The sequence below is a fragment of the Canis aureus genome, chromosome X, assembly GCF_053574225.1.
Source record: "Canis aureus isolate CA01 chromosome X, VMU_Caureus_v.1.0, whole genome shotgun sequence".
NCBI classification, from domain to species: Eukaryota; Metazoa; Chordata; class Mammalia; order Carnivora; family Canidae; genus Canis; species Canis aureus.
In genome coordinates this window covers 112,450,499-112,473,356 of record NC_135649.1, presented here as the reverse complement: position 1 = coordinate 112,473,356, position 22,858 = coordinate 112,450,499, and the positions used below count along the sequence as shown (strand labels likewise).

The 22,858-nt window shown below is 40.9% G+C and overlaps 1 protein-coding gene and 2 pseudogenes across 6 annotated transcripts in view; 2 read left to right on the top strand and 1 right to left on the bottom strand.

Annotated features, from left to right (window-relative positions):
* Positions 1-22,858, top strand: part of CA5B (carbonic anhydrase 5B) — a 133,051-nt gene that overhangs the window by 89,519 nt on the left and 20,674 nt on the right. The window lies entirely within an intron of this gene.
* LOC144308994 (large ribosomal subunit protein eL18 pseudogene) lies at positions 9,397-10,028 on the top strand (annotated as a pseudogene).
* LOC144308280 (small ribosomal subunit protein mS22 pseudogene) lies at positions 15,582-22,811 on the bottom strand (annotated as a pseudogene).

Genomic DNA, 22,858 nt, shown 5'->3' with positions numbered 1-22,858 from the left:
GTCTTCACTAAGAACTCTGATAATCCCTAAGTAATAGAGATTCAGGATGTGCCAGATGGAATCTCTCATTAACATTCAAATAACCTTAAGAAACAATAGGCTGATTAATAGCCCCCTGGAATTATTAATAGCTCCAGGGGTTTAGGCAGCAACAAGCAGCTGGCAGCAACAAGGAGCTAACAAATAGCTCTGAACAGAGCCCGAGGAACTGTGGGCTTTAGTGTACTGAGAATGAGAACTCCATGTGTATGCTGCGCTTACCTGGGCTCAGCCTCAAAGTGCCTTTTACAGCTCTCATGCTCTGAGAAGACAATTTGTGATCGTCCTTAGCAATGGTGAATCCTATCACTGTGCCCAACCATAGGCCTATTAGGATGATCTTCAGTTACACAAAGAAATCACACATCTCAAGAAAAAGGACAGTAACAGGTCAAGGCACAGGAGTAAAAACCAATGAGGGTGTAGAAGAACAATGTCCAGTGAATAAATAATATGAGCCATCAATGAGCCATATAGGCAATTCTATAATTTCTAATAACCACATTTAAAAGAGAACAAATAGGGATCCCTGGGTGGCACAGCAGTTTAGCGCCTGCCTTTGGCCCAGGGCGCGATCCTGGGGACCTGGGATCGAATCCGACGTCGGGCTCCCAGTGCATGGAGCCTGCTTCTCCCTCTGCCTATGTCTCTGCCTCTCTCTCTCTCTCTCTCTGTGACTATCATAAATAAAAAAAAAAAGAACAAATAATATGTTCATTACATCTCAAAACTGGGGGAAACTCATTCTAATATAGCAAATACGTAGATAAAATATAGTAAGTAGGTAAAATTATTTTTACCTATATATTTGTTGAGGAGGAAAAATATTTAACCTAGCATATCCAAAATATGCCCACTTTAACATGAGATGAATATAAGAATTATAAGTGAAATATTTTGCATTCTTTGTTTTGTATTATGTCTTTAAGGTCCCTAGGTATTTTACATTTATAGCACGCCTCAATTTAAACAATCACACAGGATGAGTGGTTACCTTATTAGGCAGTGCAGGTACAGAGAATAGATGCCAAGAAATATCAGCAGATGAAGGGATGCTTAATGTAGTCTGGGGTTGTCTGAGAAGGGGCTGGAAGTGATCTTTAGAGCCTGTAGGATTTTAAGAAATGAGAGAGAAATGGGTAGATGTGATCATGTGGACCATTGGGGAGGAAGTATTTCCTCTGCTTTTGAAGATCCTTCTGGCCAGACAAGAATCAAATTGACATGAGACAGATTAACAGGAGAAATCAAATTTAATAGCATATGTAAGGGGAACCCACATGGAAGTGGAAATTCCAAAGATAGTGAGGCAATGTGAGGCTTATATAAGCGATAGAGAAGGGTAGGGGTCTGAGGATACAAAGGGAAGGAGGATCATTATCAGAAAGGTGAGAGGAGATGTTTGGAAAACAAAGATTACCCTATTATGCAGGTAAGTCTCCTAGGTGAAGAGGAATCTCCATTAGTAGCTCTCTTCCCCGTATAAGCAGGTAGTTAAAGGAGAGGTACAAAGCTTTTTCCAAAAAGCTTTTTTTCTGCTGGGGTTATTTGCTTTTAACTCAAAATAACATTCGTGCCAAAGGGGCCTATCTTGGGGCAACCTACCCTTGCCCCCTATGGTTCGCTCCTCTGAAACTTTCCCGAAGTTTCACACAGTAAAAGTTGAGCTGGTAAATTGTCCATCTCAATGAACCAGTCTTAGTCCTGACCATAGGTCAGTTCAGCTAGGTTCATTTCATCTCCACTGTGATGCAGATATGTTTTCAAAATTAGGCCTTTGGTTCAAGTAATCAGGTACTCAACAATAGGCATTTCTATGGGAACGGAAGAAAAGCAATGGTTAATGATTGAATCAAATTATAAACCCATTTTTGAGTTCTGAGGATAGCTAGTGGAGGGATTTCTAGATGTCAAGCTTGAAGCACGTTCAGACAGAGTGAGAGCGGGCAGTGGTACCAGAACTTCCTGGTGTGTAGTTCGAGTGTCCCTGGTGATCTTTGAGTGGCCCATAGAATAGCAGGCATGAGGACTATCTACACATGAGCTGTTGCGGGGATTTCTCTTAAGTTTATATCAAGTCGTTCATATTTTGCTTGTAGGGCTTTGGGAAAAGGGAAACATTAGTTCTAATCCAACTCAGAAAGGAGGGAGAAAAAGAAAAAAAAAAACACCTTAGTTTGGAGAATTGCAGCAAGGCATTGGGGGAACTAGAAGTCAGGATCTAGCCTTGTTTATAACAAATATTAGAATCTAGTACTTAGAGATCCCTGGGTGGCTCAGTGGTTCAGCGCCTGCCTTTGGCCCAGGGTGTGATCCTGGAGTCCCGAGATCGAGTGCTGCATCGGGCTCCCTGCATGGAACCTGCTTCTCCCTCTGCCTGTGTCTCTGCCTCTCTCTGTCTCTCATGAATAAATAAATAAAATCTTAAAAAAAAAAAAAAAGAATCTAGTACTTATACAGGTATGTTATTCAAACATATTTTGTCTCTCTATAATCACCCTGATTTCTACCAAAAATAACCAAATGAACATTTGTTTGCAAAATAAGTCTAGTTTTAAAAACTTGGCCTAATTATTTACATAAGCACTGCAAGAATAGTGATTGTGACCATGTAGGTTCTTTTAAATCCTCTTTGCTTTCTCTATAGTTAAGAGTCTGTTTCTTGGTTTGTCTCTTTTTTGCTTTGTTCTTTTGGTTTGTTTCTTAAATTTCACACATGAGTGAACATGGTGTTTGTCTTTCTCTGACTTGCTTACTTTATTTAACATTATACCATCTAGCTCCATCCATGTTGTTGGAAATGGCAAAGTCTCATCTTTTATGACTGAGTAATATTCCGTTTTGTGTGTGTGTGTATCCACTTCTTTTTTTTTTTTTAATTTTTTATTTATTTATGATAGTCACAGAGAGAGAGAGAGAGAGAGAGAGGCAGAGACACAGGCAGAGGGAGAAGCAGGCTCCATGCACCGGGAGCCCGACGTGGGATTCGATCCCGGGTCTCCAGGATCGCGCCCTGGGCCAAAGGCAGGCGCTAAACCGCTGCGCCACCCAGGGATCCCTGTATCCACTTCTTTATCCATTCATCTATAAATGGACACTTGAGCTGCTTGCATAATTTGGCTATTGTAAGAAATGATGCAATAAACATAAAGGTGCATATATCTTTTCAAATTAGTGTTTTGATATTCTTTGGGTAAATACCTAGTAGTGCCGTTACTAGATCATATGGTAGTTCTAATTTTTAACTTTTTGAGGAACCTCTGTACTGTTTTCCAGAGTGGCTGCACCAGTTTGCATTCCCACCAACAGTGCACAGGATTCCTTTTTCTCCATCTCCTTGCCAACACTTGTTAATTGTGTTTTTTATTTTAGCCATTCTGACAGGTATGAGTTGATATATCACTGTGGTATTGATTTGCATTTCATGATTAGTGATGTTGAGCATCTTTTCATGTATCTGTTGACCATCTGTATGTCTTCTCTGGAGAAATGTCTGTTCATGTCTTCTGTTTGTTAATCGTATTTTTTGGGTTTTAGGTGTTGATTTGTATAAGTTCTTTTTTTTTTTTTTAAGATTTTATTTATTTATTCATGAGAAACACAGAGAGAGAGAGAGAGAGAGAGAGGCAGAGACACAGGCAGAGGGAGAAGCAGGCTCCATGCAGGGAGCCCGATGTGGGACTCGATCCTGGGACTCCAGGATCATGCCCTGGGCCGAAGACAGGCAATAAACCACTGAGCCACCCAGGGGTCCCCGATTTGTAGAAGTTCTTTATGTATTTTGGGTACTAACCCTTTATCAAATGTCATTTGCAAATATCTTCTCCCATTCCATAGGTTGCCTTTTAGTTTTGTGATCATTTTCTTTGCTGTTCAGAAGCTTTTTATTTTGATGTAGTCCCAATGGTTTATTTTTATATTTTTTCCCCTTGCTTCAGATGACACATCTAGAAAAATGTTGCATCAGCTGATGTCAGAGAAATTACTGTCTGTGTTCTCTTCTATTTGAAGATACTCTGTACTCTTATGATTTCAGGTCTCATACTTTGGTCCTTAATCCATTTTGAGTTTATTTTTGTATACGGTATAAGAAAGTGATCCAGTTCCATTCTTTTGCATGTCTCTGACCAGCTTTCCTAACAGCATTTGTTGAAGAGACTTTTTCCCTTTGGATAATCTTTCCTGCTTTGCCAAAGATTAATTGACCATATAATCATGGGTTTATTTCTGGGTTTTCTATTCTGTTCCATTGATCTATGTGTCTACTTTTGTGCCGGTACCATACTGTTTTGATTACTATAGCTTTGTAGTGTATCTTGAAATCTGGGATTGTGATACCTCCAGCTTTGTTCTTCTTTTTCAAGATTGCTTTGGCTATTTGGAGTCTTTTGTGGTTCCATGTTAATGTTAGGATTACTTGTTTTAGCCGTATGAAAAATGCTGTTGGTATTTTGATAGGGATTACATTAAATGTGTGGATTCTTTGAGTAGTAGAGACATTTTAAGAATATTTGTTCTTCCTGCTGGAACTTTTTGTAAGGAATTTCTAGATTGAACTTTTAACAGCCTTAAGGCCAGAAAGTATAAGAATATTAACAAAGTTTCTGAATTCTGGAGGGTTCAGGTAGGGAGAATTCGTTCCTGCTATATTTCCATACTGCTTATAATGATGTAATTTATCAAATTATTTTAGGTCAGTTAGCTTCAGAGAAAAGATTTCTTTAATCTTGAAAAACAAACCATTTAAAAAAGTCAGAAATGTTTTAAATGAAAGTTGCAAAAAATTATAGTTATCATCTTCAGTTCATTCAGTCCCATGTTTTTGTTTTGCTTGAATCCAGTTTTTCCACTAGTTTTAGAAATTCTTTTTTTTTTTTAAGATTTTATTTATTCGGGGGGGTGGTGCAGAGACACAAGCAGAGGGAGAAGCAGGCTCCATGCAGGGAGCCTGATGCAGGACTCGATCCTGGGTCCCCAGGATCACACCTCGGGCTGCAGGCGGCACTAAACCACTGTGCCACCAGGGCTGCCCTAGTTTTAGAAATTCTTACCTAGTTCAGGTTTATGATCCTAAGGTTATCAGAAACTTGTCCTTTTCTATGAGTTTATATGAATCTTGTCTATGAGTTTCACTGAAGATGAAATACGTTTGCAGTGGCATCAGTGTAAAACAGTGACTGTAAATGATAACGGTTAAAAATGGTAATGTTTAAAGATTTGGTTAGAGTTCATTATGATGCAGGTGGCAAGGAAATGTGATTATTTCTCTGACATACAACACTTCAAGATAATAACATAGCACTTGATAAACATAGGAAATTATTTTGGCGAGCTATAAAATCCTTGTTTTGTAGGAAGATAACTTTAAAGATAAAAACATTTACAATATCTTATTAAGAGCAGATCAATAGTTTAAGAAAATTTTGAGTTTTTTAACAAAGAGAAAACAAGAATTTTAACTTTGCATTAGTGTATTTTTGACATTAAAACCCATTTACTCACTTAAATTTATTCTAGTTTTAACAAGTACTAACCATACACAAAATTCCCTTTTAAAGATTCCCTCTTTATAAACCTTCAACTTTCCTGAGTTACATTCATAGTTTGCCTTTTTTCCTTCTTTCTTTCTTTCTTTCTTTCTTTCTTTCTTTCTTTCTTTCTTTCTTCTTTCTTTCTTTTTTTTCTTTCTTTCTTTCTTTTTTCTTTTTTTTTCTTTCTTTCTTTCTTTCTTTCTTTTTTCTTTTTTCTTTCTTTCTTTCTTTCTTTCTTTCTTTCTTTCTTTCTTTCTTTCTTTTTTCTTTCAAAAAGATTTCATTTATTTATTCATAAGAGACAGAGAGAGAGACAGAGAGAGAGAGAGGCAGAGACGCAGGCAGAGGGAGAAGCAGGCTCCATGCAGGGAGCCCAACCTGGGACTCCATCCCGGGACTCCAGGATCAGGCCCTGGGCTGTATAGTTGGTCCTAAACCGCTGAACCACCCGGGCTGCCCAGTTTTCCTTCTTTAAATAATCAGTCTCACTTTAGGACAAAAATTTCTTTTCCCTCATCAAAAAATGTATTCCCATTCCCCATATTTTTTCTCCAAAACACAAATCTTACTTTTCTTACATACAGAATTGTTTTTCTTATTATTTCTAGTAGTCTTAAATATATTTATTACAATTCTTAACTCTTAGGAACCTTAGAGTCTAGTGAAAATTAATACTAAGCAACTGTAAACTTTTGTTATACCAGCATTCTTTAGATTAGCAAATTTATGAATACATTTCATAATTTCTAGAAACAAGCATTTTTTTCATTGTATAGTTTCTTTTTTTTTTAAGATTTTATTTATTTATTAATGAAAGACACATGAAGGAGAGAGGGGGGCAGAGACACAGGCAGAGGGAGAAGCAGGCTCCATGCAGGGAGCCGACATGGGACTTGATCCCTGGTCTCCAGGATCTTCAGCCCTGGGCTGAAGGCAGCACTAAACCGCTGAGCCACCTGGACTGCCTCACATTGTATAGTTTCTTAAATCACATGGCAAGTTTACTAATAAAACCACATTTATTTTTAGTTTCTCTGCAATAAGACAAAAATAGACCTATGTTTATTATTTAATGTTTCGTTATTTTATCTTACTTGGAAATTATGCAGATATTCAACAAATTCAGCTCATCATCTGACTCAGGAAAATTCCAAAATTTCAGGTTGCCAAACGTTTTGGAAGCTACCCAAAAGTTTACCTATAAATCTTTTAGTCTTATTTATATCTATTTAATCTCCTTGTTCTTAACAATTACGTTCAGATTACCTACAAAACTTCATGAGGCATTAGACAAAGTTAACCCTTATTCTAATATTTTTGACAAATTTGCAACAGATACAAGAACCCATTTGACCTTCCTTAAACACAGATAAAAGTCTTAAATTTAACGCATAACTCTAAAGGCAATTTTATTTTACAAGACCAGTGCTCTAACCCCTGAGCTATAGGGCCTCGCGGCAATTTTATTTTAATTAAACCAACAACCTTAAATTAGTCTTAGTACTGAGTATTTTCCCAGATCACATAAACTTGAAAAAAAATTTGAGTTTCTATCTTTCAGAGTTTTGGAATGGAATGCTCAATTCTTAAAAGCCCTTGCCTTCAAACCCAACTAAATAGAGCTCTTCTACAAGTTAATTTTAACAATACCATCCAGAGATAGAGAAAATATTCAACATTTATGACATATATAGACAGACAAAATCCAAACAGTCTTCTAGCTTTTGTTCTTACTAATATTTGTGGAAGGGATATTAAAGACACAATTTCCAAATACCTCTCCCCACCTTTTTTTTTTGGGGGGGGTACTTTTCTCTAAACTTCTCCTTAATTGTTTATATTTCACAGAATAGCTCGGGGCACCTGGGTGGCTCAGTGGCCAAGTGTCTGCCTTTGGCTTGGGTCCTGGTCCCTGGGTCCTGGGATCGAGTCCCACATCAGGTTCCCTGCAGGGAACTTGCTTCTCCCTCTGCCTATGTCTCTGCCTCTCTCTTTCTGTGTCTTTCATGAATAAATTGAATAAATAAATAAAATCTTTAAAAAAAATAAAAAGAATGGATTTTAGGTCCTAGAGAAGATGGGAGTAGGAAATTTACATCACAAAGGCAGAGAAAACATCCACATTTTCTCCAAAGTGGAGATTTGGTGCATATCTGTCTATTATGAAAGGTGCTAGAATTGGAATACCAAAGCCATTCTAGAAGTTTGTATTTTTAAAAAACTTCTTTTTCCCTTTTTTCTTCAGTTCCAGGTAATTGTGGGCTGTATTTACATTTTATTTTTAAAGAGATTTTGTTTATTTATTTATTCATGAGAGACACACAGAGAGATGCAGGACTTGATCCCCAGGACCCCAGGATCACAACCCCAGCCAAAGACAGATGCTCCACCACTGAGCCACCGAAGTGCCCCTGTATTTACATTTTAAAGACTTATGATTTAGAAGAGACAAGAAGAATGCAAAAAATTTTTTGTTTGTTTTTTTTCCCCAGAGTTACAGGGCAATTGTGATTTAAAACTTACCTTTTATAAAGTAGAGGACAACTGTTTTAATATCCTGATCTTTCTTTCTTTCTTTTTTAATATCCTGATCTTTCATAATATCCATAAACATTTTGAGAGGAATAGGTGAAGTTTGGGGATTGGTAAAGAAAGATAGGTGGGCTTTCTTTGACTGGCTTCTGGAGTTGCATTTCTCGATTTGTAGAGATTTGTAAGACAAAGAGTTGTTTTTAATAATTCCTCTAAGAATTAGATTATAGCCTGGATATCAAAGGACTGATTTATCTTTTTAACTAAATTTGCTTCTTTTTATTAGGGAGGTTTTTAACTAAAATAAGAATCAAAAGATTTTTATCTTTGTAAAGCATCTTAACATTTTAAGCTTTAACAAAGCATTTTAACCCTTCTTTATTTATTTTTTTTTTTATTTTAACCCTTCTTTCTAGGTTCATAATTCAATGTAGGCTTCTAATTATCCCTGGATAATGGCCTTTTGCAGATCATTTGTAAGAGGGCCTAAGAGAAATTTTGGTCCTATTTCCTGTGAAGAGGGTTTGTGATAGTCATTCTTTTTAATCTATAAATTTAGTAGGATCTTTTCAAAGTGGAGGCTAAAGGGCTTTATAATCTAAAACACCTTGCTGCAGTCCAGGAGACATGAATTCTTTTGTAGTAGAGGGTCTAGGATATATCTGCAAAGGAGGTTGCATTGAAATGCCTGAAGCTGGCAGAGCCTGATTATCAATCCTTGGAAGTAGGAGCAAAGCAAGCCTTATTGCCAGTCTCAGATACTTTTGTTAAATTCATTTCCTGGCTTTGAGCATTTACATGAAGACATGTATACTTTGAACCTAGAGAACCTGAGTGCTCCCTGTAAATCTTATATGGAAAAGAAATTCTTAAGTCTAATTTCTGTGATTTTATCTTATCAAGGCAGTCTCTAAGACTAGCCATTATACTAATAAGACAAGTGAGAGCTCTCAATAAAGTATATTTTTCTTTTAAATACAGCCAATTTAGGGCAGCCTGGGTGGCTCAGTGGTTTAGCCCCTGCCTTCATCCCAGGGCAATCCTGGAGACCCGGGATCGAGTCCCACGTCAGGCTCCCTGCATGGAGCCTGCTTCACCCTCTGCCTGTGTCTCTGCCTCTCTCTCTCTCTCTCTGTGTCTCTCATGAATAAATAAATAAAAATCTTTATTAAAAAATTTTTAAAATATATAGCCAATTTAAAGGTTCCATTGTCTGGCCATTAATGAGTAGGATCTATTAATAGCAAGATACATTCAAAAAGGGCAAGGGTTCTTTCTTTCCGGACCTGGCTGAGCAGGAGGCACCATCATGGGAGTCGACATCCGCCACAACAAGGACCGAAAGGTTTGGCGCAAGGAGCCCAAGAGCCAGGACATCTACCTGAGACTGTTGGTCAAGCTGTACAGGTGTCTGGCCAGACGAACCAACTCTACCTTTAACCAGGTTGTGTGGAAGAGGTTGTTCATGAGTCGCACCAACCGGCCACCTCTGTCCCTTTCCCGGATGATCCGGAAGATGAAACTGCCTGGCCGGGAAAACAAAACAGCTGTGGTTGTAGAGACTATAACGGATGATGTGCGTGTCCAGGAGGCGCCCAAGCTGAAGGTGTGTGCACTGCGCGTGAGTAGCCGTGCCCGGAGCCGCATCCTCAAAGCTGGAGGCAAGATCCTCACCTTCTATCAGTTGGCCCTGGACTCCCCCAAGGGCTGTGGCACCGTCTTACTCTCTGGTCCACGCAAGGGCCAAGAGGTGTACAGACACTTTGGCAAGGCCCCAGGAACCCCACACAGCCACACCAAACCCTACGTGAGATCCAAGGGCCGGAAGTTCGAGCGTGCCAGAGGCCGCAGGGCCAGCCGAGGCTACAAAAACTAACCCCAGATCCTGCCTTGTTATTAAAAAGATTTTGAATGCTTAAAAAAAAAGGGGGGGGGGGCAAGGGTGACCTGTCCCTGTGATCCAGAAGTTTACTCCCAAAATTAGTCTAAGAAACCAAAGACTGGAATGACTGGGTAGCTCAGTCAGTTAAGTGTCTGACTCCTGATTTTGGCTTAGGTCATGATCTCTGAGTCATGAGATCGAGCTCCACATTGGGCTCTGTGCTCAGGGTGAGTCTGCTTGTCCCTCTCCCTCTGCTCCTTCCCCTGCTCATGTTCTTTCTCTCTCTTTAAAATAAATAAATAAAATCTTTAAAAAAAAGAAAAAGAAAGCAAAGACCTTTGTTGCACAAACAGTAAGGATGGTGTGATGAAAACGGTATCTCCAATCTCCCACAAAATTGTGAGATGCTTCTAGTCACAGACCTACTAATCTGTGATATGGGGTGGGTGATACTGTAATGGGACTTTCCAGCACTAACAAACAACAAGGATTGAAATGACAAAGGTTCCTCTGGACTGGAACCTCTCAAGTCAAACACCTGGGGAGCCGACACAGCTGGACAGAGAGAATCTGAGTTCCATTCCCAGTCTGTTTAACTGACCACCAAGGTGTACCCTGGTAAGCACACTCTGGATGGTGGAGACCAAAGAGAGTGTTCTCAATGGTCATATATCCAAGCTTTTAGGACATAGAATAAGATGAAAGGAAAAATATTCACTCGTTAACAGTCTTGGCTAGGTCTTGGGTCTCTTAGAGACACACTATATCTAAGAAGGAGGTGCCACAGGGTTGGGGACTGGGCTGTTTTACAGTATACTCTGATGCATGGTTTTCTTGAGGTTGGCAGGTGACCTAGTGAAAATGTAACCCATTCTGTGACTGACTGATCCTGTCATGGGAGTCTTCTTGTGGTGAATGCTCTAATAGCTTTTATTTTATCTTATTTTAAAGATTGTATTTATTTATTTATTAGAGAGAAAAATCACAAGCGAGACAGAGAGGAAGAGGCAGAATTACCACTGAGCAGGAGCAATGTGGGGCTCGATCCCAGGACCCTGAGATCATGACCTGAGCCAAAGGCAGACACTTAACTGACTGAGCCACCCAGGCACCCAATTCTAATAACTTTTAAGTGCTCAGCCCATGCCCACCAGTTTTGTGGCTTTGTCTTCTAAGATGTCCCTTTAGCAATAGGCTTTACCTGATGTGTGTACCAAATGATATAGACAAAAGAAAGCAAAGACCATCTCTGGGAGGAAATGGATCAGTAACCATATAGAGTATTCTATTTAAATTCCAGAATCACTATGCTCAAGGACAAATATTTCCCACAAAGATTTTCTCTCCTGCTAATCTAAATTTAGAAAGAGAGAAAAAGGACTCTTACCATCCTTATTCCATTGGACTCTACAGGCAGAGATTCTTTGAGGCTGACATGATAAGAAATCTCACTTTCTGCTGGCTGAATGTCAGATGTCCCAAGGCTCTCTTAACTGTGTCAGTGTCAGGGCAAGAGGTGTCCATCTAGTGAGTTAAAGTATCCTGCCGACTATGCCAACTGTTGGGGAGGAAGAATTTCTTCTACCCTCCCAGGTCCTTCTAGCCGGATGAAAAATCAAATTCACATGAGACAGATTAACAGGAGAACATCAAATTTAAAACCTAAGGGGAATCTACACAGACAAGGAAATACCAAAGACAGTGAGGCAACCTGAGCCTTATTTAAGCTAAAGAGAGGAGTAGAAGCCTGAGGACACAAAGGGGAGGAAAACCAGTAGGTGAAGGTGAAAGGAGATGTTTAGAAAACAAAGGTTGTCCTATTATGCAGATGAGTCCCCGAGGTAAGGAGGCATCTTTGTTAATAGCTCTCTTCCTGTTAAAGCAGGCTGTTGAGGGGGAGGTAAAGAGCTTTTCCTGATCCCCTGGGTTTGGATTGCTTTTAACTCAAAATAAGGTTCATGTCAAAGTGGCCCATCTTGGAGTGGCCTGCTCGTGGCTCCTAACGGAAAAAAGGAAGTTTTCTGACCTAAACCTGCTTGCCTGGTTGGAGAGATTCTGAGTGTAAGGTAGATCGCCTTGGTATCAACTTGTTTGGTTTTCTTTATCAATAAAATAAGCATTAAGTGCCTTCTTTGTGCCTGGTACCAGTTTCAGCCGAGAGGTTGCAGAAGAAGTTTAGGACACAGGCCCTAAGACACGGGCCTTGACACAGGCCCTGGAGGCAGATAAAGCAAATGCACACTGAAGGAGCAATGGTTGAGTGTGAAAAGGGCAAGAATGAACATGATGTGAGTTCAAAAGGAGGAACTGTCAGAGCAGTGGGAGAAAATGTCAAAATCAAAGTCTGGAAAGATGGAGTAGAGGGGAATGAGAGAGCAGGAAAAGAAACCAAGGGGCATGGTATGAAGTCTGAGGTCTAGGGGCCTGACCTGGGCTGCTGGTCATGGCAAGGCAAGGAAGAGAGAAACCTGAAAGATCCTTAAAGAAAAAGATAATGTGATGATCAGTAGGGTAATAGGGATAAAGATAAAACGGGACTGGACTCTTCCCAGGGATGTTCTTTATCTTATACACTCAGTGCACAAGCAGTGATTGAAAGCCAGCTCAGTTGTAGATTGCAGAGCAGTGGGGGAGGCAGATAGTCACGTGTATATGTGTAGGAGAGAACACATAATTTTCCCTCCACCCTTCTGAGTTCTTGGCTGAGACCACCCATAATAAAGGACAGATGAACAAAAGAAAAACAAATACAAGTTTAGTAACATGAGCACCTCCTATGTACCTGAGAGAGACCTAGGAAAATAGAGAAGCTCCCCAAGATAGCCAAAGCTATCACCTTAAACACTATCTTCAGCTAAAGGCAAAAGATGCTTTAAAAAAAAAAAAAGATGTTGAGGGGGACAGTTATGGTAGGTCACCAAGCAAAGCACAGTAAACATGGGCATGGTTGTTGCGTAAATTTCAGTCCAGCCTTCTCCACCGATGAGAGCTGCTGGTGATTTAGAGTCATCCTCTTCTTCCTAGTCCAGAGACAGAGACACTCGCACACGTGGAGATTTCCCTTATAAATGTAAATTTCCCTGACAAAAAGAGTAACTTCTACTCAGTTTTCAGAGCTTCTCCTGTGTCTGCTGTTTCCAAAATAATCAGCTCAAAATAAGCCTTCTGCCAAAGAGACATATGGGATGTATATTATGCTCCCCTTCACCACCCCAAAATATGCCTCTGGCAGAAGGCTTATTTTGAGCTAATTATTTTGAGAAACTTCAGACACGGGAAAAGCTCTGAAAGAAGAGTAGATGTTATCCTTTTGTCAGGGAAATTTACGTTAAAAAGGGGGGCTGTACCAGGAAGAGAGCCATTACCAGAGACAGCTTTTTCATTAGAGAGACTTACCTGCTTGGGAAGGCGCACTTGGCTCTCAGTACATTTTCTTACCTCCCCGTGAATTGCCCTCCTCCACTTTGAAGCCTCAGAGCCCTGTTCCATTCCTTAGCTCCAGTTGTGTTTAAGACTCAATCACGTGGCTGCCTTGTAAGTCTCATATCTTTGTGGGTCTCTGGTCAGAAAGTAGATAATTTTTTAAAAAATTGTTTTTCCTATCAATCTGTCTTTTTGTTACAGTGGTGGTGGGGGGAATGTCTCAGCTAAGGACCTAGAAGCTTAGAGGGAAAATTATTTGTCCTTCCCTACAGGGGCATAATTTGTTATCCTTCATATGAATATAATATTAACTACACTAGTATAATAAAACTTTTGAAAGAAAACTATCAGAGTAGTATGATTAGAAAATAATAGTTAGAGGGGATCATATTATAAGAGAGTAGCCAGAGAACATTTTACTGAGAAGGTGACAATTAAGCCCAAGACCTATAGATAACGGGGTAGGTGAATGAGTGGAAATTGATTTCTGAGGAGGAGCAGGAACTGAGGGGCCAAGACAGGAATGTGCTTTCTATGTGTTGGGGGTTGAAAGAGGGACAAACGGAGGCATAGGGTGGTACAAGCACAAAATAAATCAAAGCCAGGACCAGTCCTACAAATAAGAGCTAGAACCAAGCACATTACCACTATGGAATCTACAGGGATTTTGTGGCTCATCAGCTGTATATTAGTGACACCTTCATAAAGACTGTGTAGCTCTGCTCACTGAAACCGTAGTTAATATAATTACTGTTTCTGTTTATTTCATTTTCCCCTTAAAATGAAGGCCCTATTAGTCAGAACACTTAGTCCTCTTCCTATTTTGAGGGAAAGTATGAGCAACTACCAAGATATCATTTCAATCTGTATTTTGTTAACATAGAGGAAGAGGATAGGAGGAGATGACAAAATGTGAATTATCCTTAGCAGAACAAACCTTTGGCAAAGTTGTCTTCACTAGGGTGACAGTAATCAAGGGCCCCTGGTGGGGGGATGGTTTGGGCTAAAGGAGGAAATGGTTGGGGAAAGAAAAACTTTCCAGAAGCTGAAATTGTGAATCAAAGGGCATAAATTGATAGGAGTGTTAAGATCCTAACGGAGCAATGAAGGAATAGATAGGCCTGGTTTTGGGCGGCTGGTGTTTGCCTGGGCGAGGGTAGATTCTGGGCATTTCCTGAATGCAGTGTGAGGGACAAGTCAAGGTGAAAAGAGAGATCGTCTTGGCGATCTTCTTGTTAGTTTCTTTCTTGCCTAGTCTTTACAGGAGACCCTCATGAACTAGTTTTGAAGTATGTGAATTCTCAAACCCTCAGCCACAGTCTAAGTATCTTATAGGGGAAGGAGTTGCAAGGTCTCTTTGTGCCAGGTGTCCTTACAACTAAATCAGTCACTCTCCCTGTTTCAAGGACTTGTCAATGTGCTTTGTCCTCAGCTAGCCCTGTGTTCCTCCATCAATCCCAAGACTCCGGGATTGTGACCTGAGCCAAAGGTAGATGCTTAACTGACTGAGCCACCCAGGTGCCCCTTTATCAAATGTTTAAATAGTTAGTACCTATTCTCCACAAACTGTTCCAGAAAATAGAAGAAGAACTTCTAAATCCATTCTGTGAAGTCAATAACATCCTGATACCAAAATCAGAAAAGACATCATAAAAAAGGGAACCAGAGGCCAATACCTCTGATGAATATAAATGCAAAAATCCTCAACAAAATACTAGCAAATAGAATCCAACAATACACTAAAAAAAAAAAATCATTCACCATGATGAACTGGGATTTATTCCCAGGATGCAAGAGTAGTTCAGTATTCGAACATCAATCAATGTGATACATCACATCAGTAAAAGAAAGGATAGAAACCGTATGATCATTTCAATAGGTGTAGAAAGAGCATTTGACAAAGTACAACAACCATTGATGATAAAACCCCTTAAAGGGAACATGCCTCAACATAATAAAAGCTATGTATGAAAAACCCACAGCAAACATTATCCTCAATGGGGAAAAACTGAGAGCTTATCCCCTAAGGTCAGGAACAAGACATAGATGTCCACTCTCACTTTTATTCAACAGAGCACTGGAAGTCCAAGCCATAGTAGTCAGACAACAAAAAAGAAATAAAAGGCATCCAAATTCATAATTAAGAAGTAAAACTTTTTTTTTTTTTTTTACAATTTAGTAAAATGAAATTTATTTTAAAAATGTTTTCAGGAAGCTGCAGAATGGCTAATGACTGTTTCTTGATAAGCCTGTAGTGTTAATTCTATATATGCTCCTTTCTGTGCTTCTGTTTTTGCAAAGACCTTAATTAAATGTAATCCCTCAGCAGCCTGCTCCTTGGCCTCATGAGCAGACTGGCCATCTGGATGGAGGATGTGATATAGCTGGACCAAGCTGGTGGCATCATCGACTAGATCTCTCTGAATCTGGTCAATCAGTAAACCATCAATCTTTTTCTTATTTACAAAATACCAAGCCATTCCACCAAAGTGTCTTGTTGAACGTAAAAGGTCATACTTCCCATGTTTATCTATGTCTTCGTAGGTCTGATGATGAATTTTGATATATTCAGCAGAATCTGGCTCAAACTGGGCAACACAGAGATTGAGGACATCAACATGTCGGTCCTGGCTGTACATGTTCCTAAGATTTTCTTCCTTGAAAATTACTGGTGTTAAAACTCTACGGCCTTCTTTTGGAAAATAAATTTGTATCATCCTGTCCCGTTCTTCCCAAGAAGCTTTGCGTAGTGTGCCACTTGGTTCTCTGACAACAATAAAACGCTCCCGGTGTGGTATGCTATATGATATATCAGTAAATACGTATTTGGCTGTTTCTGTTCCTTCCAATATCTTATCTTCAGCTAACACATCATTTATTGGCACTCGTTCTTCCAGAACTGGTGGCATTTTTAATCGTACTTTAGCTGCCTCAATTGCTTTTCTTGTAGCCTCCTCCAACTGTGCCTGGGTCATTAGCTTATAGGTTGGTGGCTTCAGTTCTTGTATAGCTGGCTTAAAAACCTTCTGCAAATTCAAGCCTGTCATCTTGATGAGTAGATTTTGGACTTCCTCATCCATAAATGTAGGTATCTTGATCTCTGGACTACCAGATTCAATCAAGGAATCCCACCTCAAACACGGGTTTCCAGACTCCCTGTGTTCAGTCTCACGCCAGGACTTTGGCCTAGGCTGTCCCCGCTGCTTGAAATGCTTCCCCGGCACGGTTAGCCAGGTCTCAGCTCTGGTCCCAAGGTCCAGGGACCCTGCCCGGTCCTTCCGACCAAGCCTGCGCACCGCTCTGGGTCACGCTGCACTGCCCCTTCCCCACTGCGCCAGTGGTTCCCTCAAGGGCAGACCCGCTGGGTTGACCATGTCCCCTATGTGCAGCACAGCGCGCGCAGACATCCGAGCTCGGGCACTGCTGGCCCCCACAGACCCAGCCCCTACAAGGTGCAGGAGCCGGCAGGGCCTGCGCGCGCAGCTGGAAGAGCGGGCACGGAGGGAGGGGCAAGAAGTAAAACTTTCATGGGGTGCCTAGGTGGCTCAGTCAGTGGTTAAGTATCTGCCTTCAGGTCAGGTCATGATCCCAGGATCCTGAGATCGAGCCCTGTGTCTGGCTCCCTGCTCAGCGAGGAGTCGGCTTCTCCCTCTCTCTTTGCTCCCTTTCCCTCACTCATACTCTCTCTCTCAAATAAATAAAATCTTAAAAAAAAAAAAAGTAAAACTTTTACTATTTGTAAGTGACATGATACTACATATAGAAAACCGTAAAGACTCCACCAAAAACCTACTAGAGCTGATAAATGATTTCAGTAAAGTCACAGGATAAAAAAATCGATGTACAGAAATCTGTTGCCGGCAGCCCTGGTGGCTCAGCGGTTTAGCGCCACCTTCAGTCCAGGGCATGATCCTGGAGACCCGGGATCGAGTCCCATGTCCGGCTCCCTGCTTGGAGCTGGCTTCTCCCTCTGCCTGTGTCTCTGCCTCTCTATTTCTGTGTCTCTCATGAATAAATAAATAAAATCTTTAAAAAAAATCTGTTGCATTTCTGTACACTAATAATGAAGCAGCAGAAAGAGGAATTAAGAAAACAATCCCATTTACAATTACATAAAAATAAGATACCTAGAAATAAACCTCACCAAAGAGGTGAAAGACTGGTACTCTAAAAAGTATAAAACATAGGTGAAAGAAATTGAAGTGTGATGCAGAGAAATGGAAAAACATTCCATGTTCATGGACTGGGAGAACAAATATTTTTTAAATGTTTATACAACCCAAAGCACTCCATAGATTTAATGCAATTCCTATCAAAATGCCAACAGCATTTTTCACAGAACTAGAACAGAAAATCCTAAAACTTATATGGAACTACCAAAGACTCTGACTAGCTGAAGCAGTTTTGAAAAAGACTAAAACTGGAGGCATCACAATTCCAGATTTTTTATTATTATTTATTTATTTATTTATTCATGAGACAGAGAGGCAGAGACATAGGCAGAGGGAGAAGCAGGCTCCCTGTGGGAGCCAGATGAGGGAGTCAATCCCAGGACCCAGGGATCACAAACCTGAGCCAAAGGCAGACGCTTAACCACTGAGCTACCCAGATGCCCCACAATTCCAGATTTCGAGTTATGTTACAAAGCTGTAGTAATCAAAACAGTGTGGCACTGGCACAAAAATAGACACAGATCAATGGAACAGAATAGAAAACCCAGAAATAAACCCACAATTATATGATAAATCTTCAACAAAACTGGAAACAATATGCAGTGGGAAAAAGACTCTTCAAGAAATACTGTTGGCAAAACTGGACAGCTATATGCAGAAGAATGAAACTAGGCCACTTTCTCACACCATACACAAGAATAAACTCAAAATGGATTAATGACCTAAGTGTGAGACCTGAAATCATAAAAATCCTAGAAGAAAGCATAGGCAGTAATGCCTCTGACATCAGCCATAGCAACATGTTTCTAGATATGTGTTCCAAGGCCAGGGAAATAAAAGCAAAAATAAACTATTGGGATTGCATCAAAATAAAAAGCTTCTCCACAGCAAAGGAGATGATCAACAAAAATAAAAAGCAGCCTAGGGAATTGGAGAATATATTTGCAAACGACATATCTGACAAAGGGTTAGTATCCAAAATATACAAGGCCACGTATACAACTCAATATGAAGAAAACCAAATGATCCAATTAAAAATGGGCAAAAGACATGAACAAACATTTTTTTTTAATGCTTTAAATCGCTCAAGTTTTATTTTATTTTTTTTAATTTTTTTAAAATTTTTATTTATTTATGATAGTCACAGAGAGAGAGAGAGAGAGAGGCAGAGACACAGGCAGAGGGAGAAGCAGGCTCCATGCACCGGGAGCCTGACGTGGGATTCGATCCCGGGTCTCCAGGATCGCGCCCTGGGCCAAAGGCAGGCGCTAAACCACTGCGCCACCCAGGGATCCCTATTTTTTTAAAATTTTTTTTTTAAATTTATTTATGATAGTCACAGAGAGAGAGAGAGAGAGGCAGAGACACAGGCAGAGGGAGAAGTAGGCTCCATGCACTGGGAGCCTGATGTGGGATTCGATCCCGGGTCTCCAGGATCGCGCCCTGGGCCAAAGGCAGGCGCCAAACCGCTGCGCCACCCAGGGATCCCCATGAACAAACATTTCTTAAAGAAGACGTACAGATAGCAAATGGACACATGAGAAGATGCTCAACATCACTAATCACCAAGAAAATCAAATCAAAAGCACAATGAGATATTACCTTACACCTGTCAGAATGGCTAAAATCAGTAAGACGAAAAACAACAAGTGTTGGTGAGTTTATGGAGAAAAAAGAACCCTTTTGCACTGTTGGTGAGAATGCATATTGGTACAGCCATTGTGGAAAACGATATGGAGACTCCTCAAAACATTAAGGAATCTACCCTACAATCCAGTAATTGCACCCCAAAATACAAAAACACTAGTTCAAATGGATACATGAACCCCTATGTTTATTGCAGCATTACTTGCAGTAGCCAAATTGTGGAAGCAGCCTATGTGTCCATCGATAGATGAGTGGATAAAGGAGAAGTGGTATATATATACAATGGAATATTATTCAGTCTAAAAACGAATGAAATCTTGCCATTTGCAATGACATGGATGTAGCTAAAGAGTATAATGCTGAGTGAAATAAGTCAGTCAGAGAAAGACAAATACCATATGATTTCACTCCTATGTGGAATTTAAGAAACAAAACGAATAAGCAAAGGTAAAAAGGAGACAGAGAGAGAGAGAGATAAACAAAAAGACTCTTTTTTAAAAAAAAAAGATTTTATTTATTTATTCATGAGAGACACAGAGAGAGGCAGAGACATAGGCAGAGGGAGAAACAGGCTCCATGCAGGGAGACTGATGTGGGACTCCATCCCGGAACTCCAGGATCATGCCCTGGGCTGAAGGCAGACACTCAACCGCCAAGCCACCCAGGCATCCCAAACCACGAGACTCTTAACTATAGGGAACAAACTGAAGGCTGCCAGGGGGTAGAGTGAAATAGGTGATGGGGAGTAAGGAGGGCACTTGTCATGATAAGTACAGCATCCTGTGTATGGGATTGTTGAGTCACTATCTTGTACACTTGAAAGTGATACGACACTGTATGTTAACCAGATTGAGACTAAAATTTTAAAAGTCAGAACAAAATATAGTACAACTGAATCAGGGCTGTTCCAGAGGTTTCTAGAACTTTAGAAAATATCACACAAGTAATGAAATACAGCTTTTTATCCCAACAATAGCAGATGGATAATCAATACTAAAATTAAAGGACATAAATTGAATAAGGCACTGCAGCGTAACAAAAAGAGGAGGAAGATATGGCTCCTGTCTGCAAGGAACTTGCATTGTAATCAGATTGTGACTGTCTTGCACCCATTTTTTTTTTAAAGATTTTATTTATTTATTCATGAGAGAGAGAGAGAGAGAGAGAGGCAGAGACACAGGCAGAGGGAGAAGCAGGCTCCATGCAGGGAGCCCGACGCGGGACTCGATTCCGGGACCCCAGGACCACACCCTGGGCCAAAGGCAGGCGCCGAACCGCTGAGCCACCCAGGGATCCCCATGTCTTGCACCCATTTGTATGTACTTTTCACTCAGGATTTATGAACGGAAAGTTGTCATTCTTTTCTAAAATAAGTTCTTGTCCTTCACTAGTTCTTTTACATTAAGGGAAAATACCAAAGACGTTGGGTTCAGACTTCTCTAGAAATGGGAGTACTGCATTATATGAGAAAGGAAAAAGAAAAAGAAAAAGAGAATACTCTCTTGTATCTGCCTATAGCTTTTAGCTCTAGACCAAGATTTCTCAAGTTCGGTATTATTGCACTATTTGTGGCCAGACATTTCTGTCCTGTGGGTGCCTCTCCTATGAATTGTGGGATAGTTAGCTGCATCCCTGGCTTCTACCCCTAGGTGTAAGTAGGACCCATCTCCAGCTGTGACAACCAAAAATGTCTCTGGACATTACTAAATGACCCCTAGGAACAGAATTGCTCCCTCCATTACGAATCACTGTTCTGGCAACTGCCGGAATGCTTTGTCTATAGTGCCGGGGCACTTTTTGCAAAAATGACAAGGCTAAGATCTTGAATTTCCAATTTATGAATTTGGGGTAGCTACCTCAATAAGAGAGATGTCTTCTCTCTAAGAATAAACCAGGGGTGTATTTCTGTTGTTTATTATTTTTTTTATGAAAAGTGGAGGGTCGAGGAGCCTTGGGTGGCTCAGTCAGTTAAGCATCTTCTGCCTTCCGCTCAGGTGGTGATCTCAGGATCCTGGGGTGGAGCCCCATGTCAGGCTCTCTGCTCAGCAGGAAGTCTGCTTCTGCCTCTGCCCCTCACCCACTCTTGTGTGTCCGCGCTCTCTCTCTCTCTCTCAAGTAAATAAATTAAATCTTAAAAAACAAAAAAGAAAAAAGACAAGTGGAGTGTCAGAGACCCCACTAGACACATGCTAGATTGACTGAGTGGCAACTACCTCATCACTTTCTCAAATCCTTAGGCTCTTAGCAGTGGAATGAGGTACAGAGTGTCATTGGTAGTGATTTATCTTGAAGCACATTTCTTCTGGTTTTCCTGTTGGTCTTGGTTTTGCCCATCTGTGGTGCTCCTAAGGCGCAGAGCACAGGGGCACCCCAAATTACACATGTAGTTCTATCCATCATGCATGGATGTCTCAACAGCTCTATGTGCATTACAGGTAATCCACTGAGATTTATCCAGGACTTACTATGAAGACCCGGTGCTTGACCCTCTGTAGGAAAATCAGGACAATTCCGTGTGTACACCTTAACCTGTAGTGGAGTCAGGAGCTCTCCTAGTCAGTTGCAGACCCAACAGGAAGAAGTAAACCTTGCACGGGGACAGTACTTCAGCTACTAATCCACTGTCTCAGCCTGAGAAAGGAAGACTGCCCCTTCTTCCCCAGCAAGAGCTCAGCCAGTGAGAAACAGTTACAACTCAGGCCGTGAATGAGAAGCCACTATATTTCCAGCTCCCAGATTCCTCCAGTGGACTTTTTGTTTCTAAAGGCCTTCCTACCTTCCTCCTTCACTCTGTAAAGGAGCAGCCCTCTCCTTTGCTCTCTGGACTTGTCTGTGGTTTTACCATAGCTTGCTTGTTCCAGATTGTAATGCTTTGCTATTCGCCCTCTACCCCCTAAAAAATTTTCTTCTTCTTTTTTTTTTTTTTTGGTGGTAAAATGAGTGGCAGTGTTATTCCTAAGGTAAGCATTTGTCAAACTAAGAAGAAATCACTCCTTTCCCCCCCCAGATTCATCAGTACCTTCCTTCATTTTTCCAAAACCCTGGAGTGTTGCCCTCATCTCAGTCGGAAGCCTATAATAATATAATACAATAATTAGATAAATCCAGAAATCTTCAAAATTGCAAGCTAAATTACAGACGCATGCCACGCAAGCCTTTATTTCTCCTAGCCAAGCAATGAAAAATGTAGAGTGCTTCGGTGAACACTTGCTTTCCAAAACTTCTTCCTCCTCTTCCCCCATGGCCTTTGTTGAAAAGAGATCCAGGAGGGAAAATTGCATGGCTCTGTATTTGCATGTAAACCTGGTTTGGTGGGTGGGGCTCAGAAAATTATCGGGAAAGAAAAGAGCCTCATTGGAGACCACGCTCCTTCCCCACGGTGCTCATCTGCACGCGTCCTACTGTTGGCACGTCCTACTGTTGGCATGACGCCCGGCAGCGCTTGGTTTAGGTGAGCCGAGGGGGTGGGCCGAGCTGCCTGCGCTGACGACGCAGCAGGCTGCCCCTGTGCCCGCTGCTCTGAGCGGCCTTGGTCCGTGCCATCGGCCCCCGCGTGGCTGATCCCTCAGGCTTCGATTCCATCATCCTCGGCAGCCCCCACGACTGGCATCACCTGCTGTGTGATCCCGTAT